This window comes from Eptatretus burgeri, chromosome 11, assembly GCF_056783735.1.
Source record: "Eptatretus burgeri isolate ZD-2024b chromosome 11, Ebu_testis_v1, whole genome shotgun sequence".
NCBI classification, from domain to species: domain Eukaryota; kingdom Metazoa; phylum Chordata; class Myxini; order Myxiniformes; family Myxinidae; genus Eptatretus; species Eptatretus burgeri.
In genome coordinates this window covers 10,241,416-10,251,378 of record NC_140971.1, presented here as the reverse complement: position 1 = coordinate 10,251,378, position 9,963 = coordinate 10,241,416, and the positions used below count along the sequence as shown (strand labels likewise).

General features: G+C 36.2%; 1 protein-coding gene and 1 long non-coding RNA gene across 2 annotated transcripts in view; one reads left to right on the top strand and one right to left on the bottom strand.

The window, feature by feature from the left end:
* Nucleotides 1–9,147, bottom strand: part of LOC147016486 (uncharacterized) — a 21,055-nt gene extending 11,908 nt beyond the window's left edge. The window contains exons 1-2 of the long non-coding RNA XR_015049066.1: nucleotides 8,774–9,147; nucleotides 5,350–5,463 (exon numbers count right to left, since the gene is read on the bottom strand). This is a non-coding gene — a long non-coding RNA (uncharacterized LOC147016486). The remainder of the gene's footprint in view (nucleotides 1–5,349; nucleotides 5,464–8,773) is intronic.
* Nucleotides 1–9,963, top strand: part of LOC147016484 (rhophilin-2-like) — a 137,602-nt gene that overhangs the window by 84,232 nt on the left and 43,407 nt on the right. The window lies entirely within an intron of this gene.

Sequence of the window (9,963 nt, the reverse complement as noted above, 5' to 3'; positions counted from 1 at the left end):
AGTTTTGGTTCAAATTTAGAAGTTTATATTGAAACTGGAAGCTACAAAATAAATGTTTTTATAAATAAAATTTAAAAAATAAACCATTAAGCTTCCAATATGAACGAAGGACTTTCAACTCGCAGATAAGGAAAAATGGTCTGCAGTTTTCAAATGTGGGCACTGTTTCAATGTAGAAATGTTTCAATGACTGTTTGACAACTGGAGCTTGAGTGAACATGAACTTAAACCACCTGACACGGGTCCACCTCCCAAAGAATGAGCTACGATTGTTTCTGTATCAGGCAGTTGCAGTGCCCGTCATGTTGGGCCCTCTCAAGAAGGAACAACATGTGTCTCATACTCTCTTGAAAAGCGGTAGCCCGTAAATAGCCACTTAATGAGCCACTGAGATAGTATTAGGATGAAAATAGCAGTTCTGGGACATTTTACCTGACACACCCCCAACCCTCCTATGATGATGTAATCATATAATCTGTTCATAGCTGTTAAATAGCTGTTAAAAAATTCATAGCTGTTATTCATAATAATTCATAGCTGTTAAAAAACTGTTTTATGGCACTTACTCAGTTTTTTAACAAATGTGAAGAGGAAACAGTCTCATAGTCATGACATCTTGAACATACCCCCAAAATTATATTTAAATATTAAATCTTGTAATAAATATGAAACTTTCTCTCCTTTAAATAATAATAAAAATGGCTACTAAATATTGCCATACTTTTTTTTTATACAATAAGCATATTTAAATATATATATTTTTTAAACATCATTTTGAAGCTTAAAATCGTACTGGCGTAAAAAAGATAAACCGGAGTCTTTGTCACAGTTATTTTTATTACGTTGTAAAAAGACATCTAAGAGAGCTTAGCAAAAAAAATTAAAACACGAAATTGTGCTTCCATAAACGATGAAAGTCTTTCTTTTTCTTTTTTTTTTCCTTCCTTAAATTTTTTTTTAATGCTTTATTATAAACTGAATGAAACAATTTTTTTTCTGAACACAAAATTCTATAATATGGTGAGTGAAATGCAAGCAAATTTTTGTGTTGTACACAAAATCCTCAAAATACACTGAATAAGAGATTAAAAAATTTTTTTTAACACAAAATCCTGCAAAAAATACAATGAATAAGCACAGATGAATTGTATTTATTACATGAGTGTTTTATTTTAAAGATATAATTCTTTATTAAATCTTAAAAAAGAAAACTTTTTTTCCTCCCAATGTAAATGGTGAGAAAAACATTGTCAAATTTGTGACAAATCTCTAAATATCTCTTGTGTTAGAAGACATACCACAACACAAAGACACAGACTACAAACAGGAAAAATAGAACCACTCCTGAGCGTTATTCATTGTGATGTTTGTGATATTGACTTCAAAAGGTCTTATTATAAACATTTAAACAAACAAAAAAAAAACAACGGAAATTCTTCTCCTGAAATTGAAGATATCATGACCTAGAACCGAACTGAGATATAATGCTTATGAAGAAAACGTGAAAGTCATCATTTCATTTTACAGTTTCTGTAAATAATACTATTGTTGCTATTGTTTAAGCCAATCCCCATGTATAATTAAACAAATTGAACAGAGTTTAGAAGAATTTGGTTCAATAAAAATGAATCCAGGATTTAATGCCACAATAACTGGGAATGCACCAAAAGGAAAGCAAGTAAAATAAGTCAATATGAGAACACAACAGTTTCATATTTTTGCGTTTAAAATTTTTAATAATCACAATAGTAATACAGAAATGCAAAGCTCTAAAAGGTAAATGCATGATAACATGGCAGGCAGTGGTTTTGATATTAAGATTAATTATATTGATTTGGACATTTTGAAATTGAATCCTTTATCTGCTTCTTACATTGAATTGCTGAGTCATTCAAAATATAATTTTGAAAAAGCAGTAAGAAATACAAAAATGAAGATGATGATGGTTTTACTTTGTCCATCTTCATTCATCTTTACCCTGCTAACTGCAAACCAGAAAGTCAGGAAATAGAAAATTATTGAGTAAATTAAATGTGAAAGGTATTTGAATACCCAGTTGAAATCAGATGTTCAAAAGTTTGAAGAACAAAAATAGTTTATCCATTAGTATTTATGGACTAAACAATAAGAAAGAAGTATATGTATGAAGAGATGCACAAAAAATTAGAGGAAAAAACCTCATGTTGACTCTCTTTATTTTAACCATGGTTCTAATTCACATCATTCTTACATTAAAATATATCAACAGTAGTTAGTTCTCAAAGATTTAAAAGAGATGAGAGAAAAAATATTTGGAGAAGATGCTTAAATTTATTTCAGGATAAACCGAGATTAGAACAACATATAATATTGCCTGAATAATAAAGGAGTTAGAATTAAAATGCTTTCTGAATACGCAACTATTAAATTTGATGTTTATAGAAAAATCGATTAACCGTGGTTTTGTAATGCAGTCTAATTTTGAATTGAATGTCCCTTAGAAAAAAATAATTATTGTTCTCCTGACCCAAATAAATCAAACTCAAAAGAATATCGAAAACATGTTCCATCCAGTTTCTGTTAATATAGCAAATCATCTTTTGGTGGAATTACATAAAAAGAATGGAATTATAAAAGATAGTGAAATAATTTATTAAAAGATTAGAACAAGATGTGAAATAACTTACAAAAGTGTTTTTTTTTTTAAAAGAAGAAATGTTTTGTGTAGAACAAGATAAAAGAGGTCTTTGAATTAATTAATTCACATCATTTGAAAATACCCCAAATTGTTAACCTCCGCCATCGAAGATGGATGGAGGTTACTGTTTTCACCCCTTTCTGTTTGTTTGTGAACAGTATTACGGAAAAACTCCTCGACGGATTTTGACGAAACTTGGTGGGGGGATTAGGTATGGTCCAAGGATCATGCCATCAGATTTTGGACTTGGTACAAAGTCCAATATGGCCGCTATGGCGGCCATTTTGAAAAAAATATTTGAATTTTTGTTTTTGCATTTCTACATGTTTTAAGTGATTTCCAACCAAAAAATATTTTGTTAGAGAAAAAAAAACAAAATTTTGCAACTTTTTTTCAAACAAATTTCCGATTTTATTTGAAAAATATTTGAATATTTTTTTTTTGCATTTCTACATGTTTTAAGTGATTTCCAACCTCCAAAAAAAATTTGTTAGAGAAAAAAAAATATAGAAATTTTGCAACTTTTTTTTCAAAAAAATTTCGATTTTATTTTTTTGGCATTTCTACATGCACGTCGATCTAGTTTAGTTTATTCAATCGTGGTTCAATAGAGTCTGATCCGTTTTGACCTACAATGAATAGGATATCAGGTTCACTTAACTGACCCAGCAGTATTGGCGGCAGAGGTTTTGCACTCTACCGAGTGCTCCCCCTCTAGTTATGTGTGTTATGAACCCCGAGGAGAAGATAAGCTTCAAGACCATTGTCATCTCATGGGGGAAGTTAAGAAGAGTAGCTCATAATGCTTATAATTTGAATTTTAAGAACCCAAATTTTATTCCAGTGTTTTTCCATGGCAATGCTAACGATGATGCTCATTTATAAAATAATAAAATCATACTTGGTTATATCTCCACTGTTCCTTTAACACAGGAAAATACATTTATTTTACAAAATGAAATCCTATTCATGAAACCCATATTAGATTTTTTTTACATTATTTTAAATTTATGGCAAATTGTCTATCAGGTTTAATTTTAAAAATGAAATGAGAGCAAACTTGAGCAATTAACATCTCATCCAGCAATGGAGCAGAAGGCTGATTGCACCAGGTCTCCATGGCAGAGTTGCAGGAAAGAAACTACTGCTGAGATCTCAGAATAAGGTGAAATGACTGAAATTTGCAAGGAAATCAAAATAAAGACCAATTACTGCACCGTAGTGCCAAGAAGGACGCCACACACGTCCACACACGTCCACACACGTCCACACACGTCCACACACGTCCACACACGTCCACACACGTCCACACACGTCCACACACGTCCACACACGTCCACACACGTCCACACACGTCCACACACGTCCACACACGTCCACACACGTCCACACACGTCCACACACGTCCACACACGTCCACACACGTCCGTCCACGTCCACAAACACGCCCACGTCCACGTCCACAAACACGCCCACGTCCACGTCCACGTCCACGTCCACGCCCACGTCCACACCCACGTCCACGTCCACGCCCACACCCCCGTCCACGTCCACGTCCACAAACACACCCACGTCCACAAACTCACCCACGTCCACACACAAGTCCACACATACACATACACATACACATACACATACACATACACATACACATACACATACACATACACATACACATACACATACACATACACATACACATACACACATATCCACATACACACACGCATATCCACATACACACACACATACACACACATACACACACATACACACATACACACATACACACATACACACATACGCACATACACACACACACACATACACACACACACACACATACACACACACACACACATACACACACACACACACATACACACACACACACACATATATATATATATATATAAGCACACAAACATATATTATGTACTGGGAAGGACTTACAAAAGCTATTTTATTTGAAGTTATAGCTGTAACTTTTAAGCAAGTGACTGATTTCCCAACTGCCTGATCATCAGCTGGGCACCGTTTTTCATCGAGGTTTCGATCCTTTCAGCCCAGTAAAAAAAAAATTCATCCTATTATCCAGGACATCCACAACTCTGTTAAACCATGCATTAAAACTGTTTACAGATAACTTAAACTTGGTGCACATTTTGTTAACAGAATTAGAGACAGAATCTACAATTGAAGACCTAATGCAGCTCCAAGATCGAGTTACTGATTCCCTATATTTCGCTCCCATTTTCATCATATCCCTAATTCCACGATTACTAATTATATTCAAATCCCCAGAAACTGTGTCCACAAGGACCATATATAAAAAAACACCAATATTGGATAATTGAAAAAATGGAATCGGGTACTCTGGTCTGATGAATCGAAGTTCTAATTTTTTGGGTCTAAGATACACCAGTTCATACGCTGAAGACCTGGAGAACGTTATGACATGCAATGTTTGCAGCCTCCTGTTAAACACGGAGGAGGCTCTGTGACTGTCTGGGGTTCTATCTGAGCTTGTGGTGCAGGAAACCTTGTTGAAACTAATGGGATGCTAACGAAAGAGAAGTACAATCATACTGCAGCACTATGCAGTTACTAGTGGAAATCGTTTAATCGGAAAAGGATTCATTTTGCCAACAAGATAATGATCCAGAATGTACCTCCAATATAGGTAAACATTATTTGGAGAACAAGGTTACAGCTGGTGTGCTCCAATTGTTAGAATGGCCACCCTAGAGTCCGGACATGGGTCTCATCGAGGCCTCTGGGATTATCTGGAAACGGAGAAGAACAAGATGAACCCTACTTGTATACAGAACTGTGGAATGTAAAACAGGATATTTTGCACAATTTTCCTGTAAGAATGCTTCAGTCGTATACAGAAAGCATGAGTTAAATAATGTTAGCACTCAAGAAGGCAAAGGAAGGACACACAAAGTATTGACTTCTATTATAAAATGACACTTCTTGTTATTTACTTAAGCAGTTTGTTTCACGGGCATTTATAAAGGCTGTTAATTTAAAATAATAAATACATATGACAATTATCTCTGATAATTTGATGAATTTACCTGAAATTATATCATTGGAGTAACCAAAACTTTTGCACAATCCTGTAAAAAGTAAGCAGGACATATCTGTCTGTCCACAAGAGTCCAAAATCGTCCCACTTATTCCAAGAGATAGATGGCTTTAATCAGAAATTTGGGTAAGGATGGTTTGACAGGCCTACTTTATGTAAAAAAGGGTGCTGAATCCCAAAAAGCAGTCTTATTGACCCTACTCAAGACAAAATGACCATTTTAACCCTTTTTACCCATATATGACCATATTCGGTCAAATTATTTTGGGTAGGTGGGTTTAATCAGAATTTTGGGTAAGAATGATTTGACAAGCCTATTTTAGGTAAAAGAGTGTGCCGATTCCAAAAAAAGCAGTGTTGTTGACCTCGCTCAAGACACAATGACCATTTTAACCCTTTCCAGTCAAATTATGACTATATTTGGTCAATTTATATTGGTCCGCGTTTGGATGTTCTGAAGGTGTGCACATCGTTTGAATTGTATCACATCATATTATGTTCTGTTCATGATAATCATGACATATAAATATATAATGAAGAAGTAACCAATTGGCCAATCGCTTTGTTCAGTTTTTGGCCACCAGTGGTCAAAAGTTTGAAATTCCATGTTGGGGCATATCGCATGTTTGCATAGTCTTTTCGAGCAGTGTGCAAAATCAACAACGATGTTAAGACTAATTGTTTTAATTTGTATTTTCATTTTCTGTTTGCAGGTGGCAGCACCTCCTTGAGTGGCTCAGATGATATAACATGTACTTTAGGCCTACATCTTACTGTGCAGCTGACAAGACAGTTCATGTTTTTGGGACATGCTCCGTGAGGAACTACCCAGGAAGTTAATCCTCATCATGGCTGATGGTGGAGAGGTGCCGTTGCAGTGTGTGTTGCATGTGGGTGATACAGAGCATGATGGTGCTGCAGTGACTCCTTTTACTAAACAGACATGGGAAACAGCAGGCGACATCGCTCAATCCAGAATTCAATATCAGAAGAATGTAACATTTGGGAATGTAGCAGAGCTGGTCCTGAAGATCATATGCAGTCCAAAGGCAAGGAAAGTGCACTTTGTCTGTGACAGTTATGTGAAAAGCATAAAGAGTGTTGAGCAACAGACAAGAGGTGCAAATGATGGATCATTTCACATCACAGGTGCAGACCAGTTACGTCCTAAAGATTTCAGACATGCCTTGAGATCACCAAATTTCAAAACTGCACTTATTAAGTTCTTCATGGAGGAATGGAAACATAACCATTATGCACCAATCATAAAACAAAAGACTGTTGTTGTTTCACATGAGGAGCAGTGTCTTCAGTATACAGCATCTCTGTCAGGAAATGTAGAACACAATGAGGCACCAGAGTACGAATGCTCACACGTGGAGGCAGATACCAGCCTAGTATACCATCTCAGCATGCCGTCAAAAGCAATACCAGGACAGAATGTTGTTGTCCGTGCAACAGACACTGATATCATGGTCATTCTCCTGTATCATTCAAGACAACTCAAGGCCAATGTGTGGATGGACCTTGGACCTTCGAGTGATAACACTAGAAGGTATGTCCATATTACTGCGCTAGCAAACCACCTCGGCCCAGTTGTTTGCAAGGCACTACCAGGTTATCATGCTCTGACAGGATGCGACTACACGTCGCCCTTCTTCAGGAAGGGAAAGGTGAACCCATTGAAGAAAGCTCAGAAAAGTGCTCTCCATCTCGAAGGCATCAGCATGCTCGGAGAGACAACCGACTTTGATGATGATGACAGCTTTGTAGAAAGATATGTGTGTTCACTCTATGGTCAGGGAGCATTATCATCAGTGAATGACGCCAGGTTGAAAATCTTCCTCCAGAAATACCAACCGACAGATCCAGACAGTCCACTGGAGAAAATAAAGGGACTTGATGCAGGCATGCTCCCACCCTGCAAAAATTGGCACGATGCAATTACGTGGCATATCTCTGGAAGCACGCACATCTAAGAGATCCACGAGAGAACATTCAACCCACAGATCACGGCTGGAAAGAGGTCAACGGAGATTTTGTACCACTCTGGTTTACCGGCAGTCAGATGCCAACTATTCTTTCGAAAACCATGGAACCAGAAGATGTCACAGATGGAGATGAGGATGATGATGACAATGATTGTATTACTGATGATGATTCAGAGAATGAAGAAGACAGTGATGATGATTATAATGGAAATGACTAATTGAATGTGGTAAATGGAAAGCTTGCAAATATCAATATTTGAAATATTGCTATTTCCCAGAACAATATTCAACACTGGGGCCTATTCATATTTGGCCAAAAACTGGCCAAAAATAGTTATTTTGTCTTGCATAGGGTCAATAAGACTGCTTTTTTGGTAATCAGCACCCTCTTTTACCTAAGATAGGCTTGTCAAATCATCTTTACCTAAAGTTCTGATTAAACCCACTATTTGATGGAATAAGGGAATATTTGGCCAAAAAGGGTTAAGATTGTCATTTTGTCTTGATTGAGGTCAATAAGACGGTTTTATTTGGAATCGGCACCCTTTTTACATAAAGTAGGCTTGTCAAATCAGCCTTACCTAAAATTCTGATTCAAGCCATCTATCTCCTAGGGTAACTCCATCAAGTCAAGGTTCAACTCTGGGTGAAAGTTAGGTGTGTGTGTGTGTGTGTGTGTGTGTGTGTGTGTGTGTGTGTGTGTGTGTGTGTGTGTGTGTGTGTGTGTGTGTGTGTGTGTGTGTATATATATATATATATATATATTTATATATATATATATATATATATATATATATATATATATATATATATATATATATATATATATATACATATATGTATGTATACATACACACACAGTATAGCTGTGTGTGTACGAGTCATCGGGGAAATTTCCCACACGAATAAAAATAATCAAGTAGTTTGTGGCAATGTAAATGCATTCAGATTAAATCTAGTTATACAGTATTATAAATACAGTATAAAATATCTAAAGTAAGCTGGACTTACCTCTGTCCACCGAAGTCCAAAATCATCCCACTCCATCAAGTCAAGATTTGTTTTCCCTGTCCATGAGCAAAGAAACTCTTGAAGCAAACTTTGGAAAATTATTACTTGTCTGTCCACAATTCCAGGTAGGTGCAGAGAAGTTTTTTTTTTTTCATTTGAAAACCCAACTATGACTTGTAATGAGTAGTTCATGCAGGCATAGAGAAGATAATCATTGATTTGAAAGGCCAACGCAAGTTCAGGCAGGTGTAGAGAAGTTAATCATTGATGTAAAAGTGGCCTTTTTCATTTGTATAAAATGGACTTGCTTCAAATGACTACATGGTTATGTACTTATGAAGGTTATGTGATTATATCATTTTTGGGAGCAAGTGGGCGGCATTAAAGGTCAAAAGGCCAAGTGCCCCAGAACATAAAAGACTATAGTTATGAAGGTTATATGATTACATAATCAGAAGAGGTTTGGGGGTGTCTTCGGTTAAGTGTCCCAGAACTGTCATTTTCACCATGGTTTTGGGCAGAAAGGATCGAAACCTCAAGGAAGAACGGCACCCTGATGATGATCCATGTGGTCAGGAAACCAGTCAATTGCTTACATGTTGAGGTTCTTAATTTAGGTAAGGGCACTATATTTTGAGGTTTACAATTTACAAAAGTTGAATACAGGATGTTTTGAAATTAAAATCATTTACAGCAATCCTTTAAATTACAGTACAGTGTATTATATTTTATGAATAGCCAATACTGTAGAAGTAATAAAAAGTGTGTGTGTTTGATGACAAAATCTCAAACACTAAAAACATTATGGCCGAGAAACACACACACACACACACACACACACACACACACACACACACACACACACACACACACACACACACACACACACACACACACACACACACACACACACACACACACACACACACACACACACACACACACACACACACACACACACAGTCTGTTTTGTATGTTTCAAAACCCCTTGGCCAATTTTCTTGAAATTTTCTGTACCACATTATTTTCACACATGGAAGGTCAACATCTCAATAAAAACTTTAAATTATTAATCAAATTGATCTAAAAACAAGAAATAACTGTGCTTTCAGCAACCTCACAGTGTACGTCACGTAACGTATGCCCACCTTTCATCTCGCATTAGCTCGGGCAGTAGCGCATCACTACCT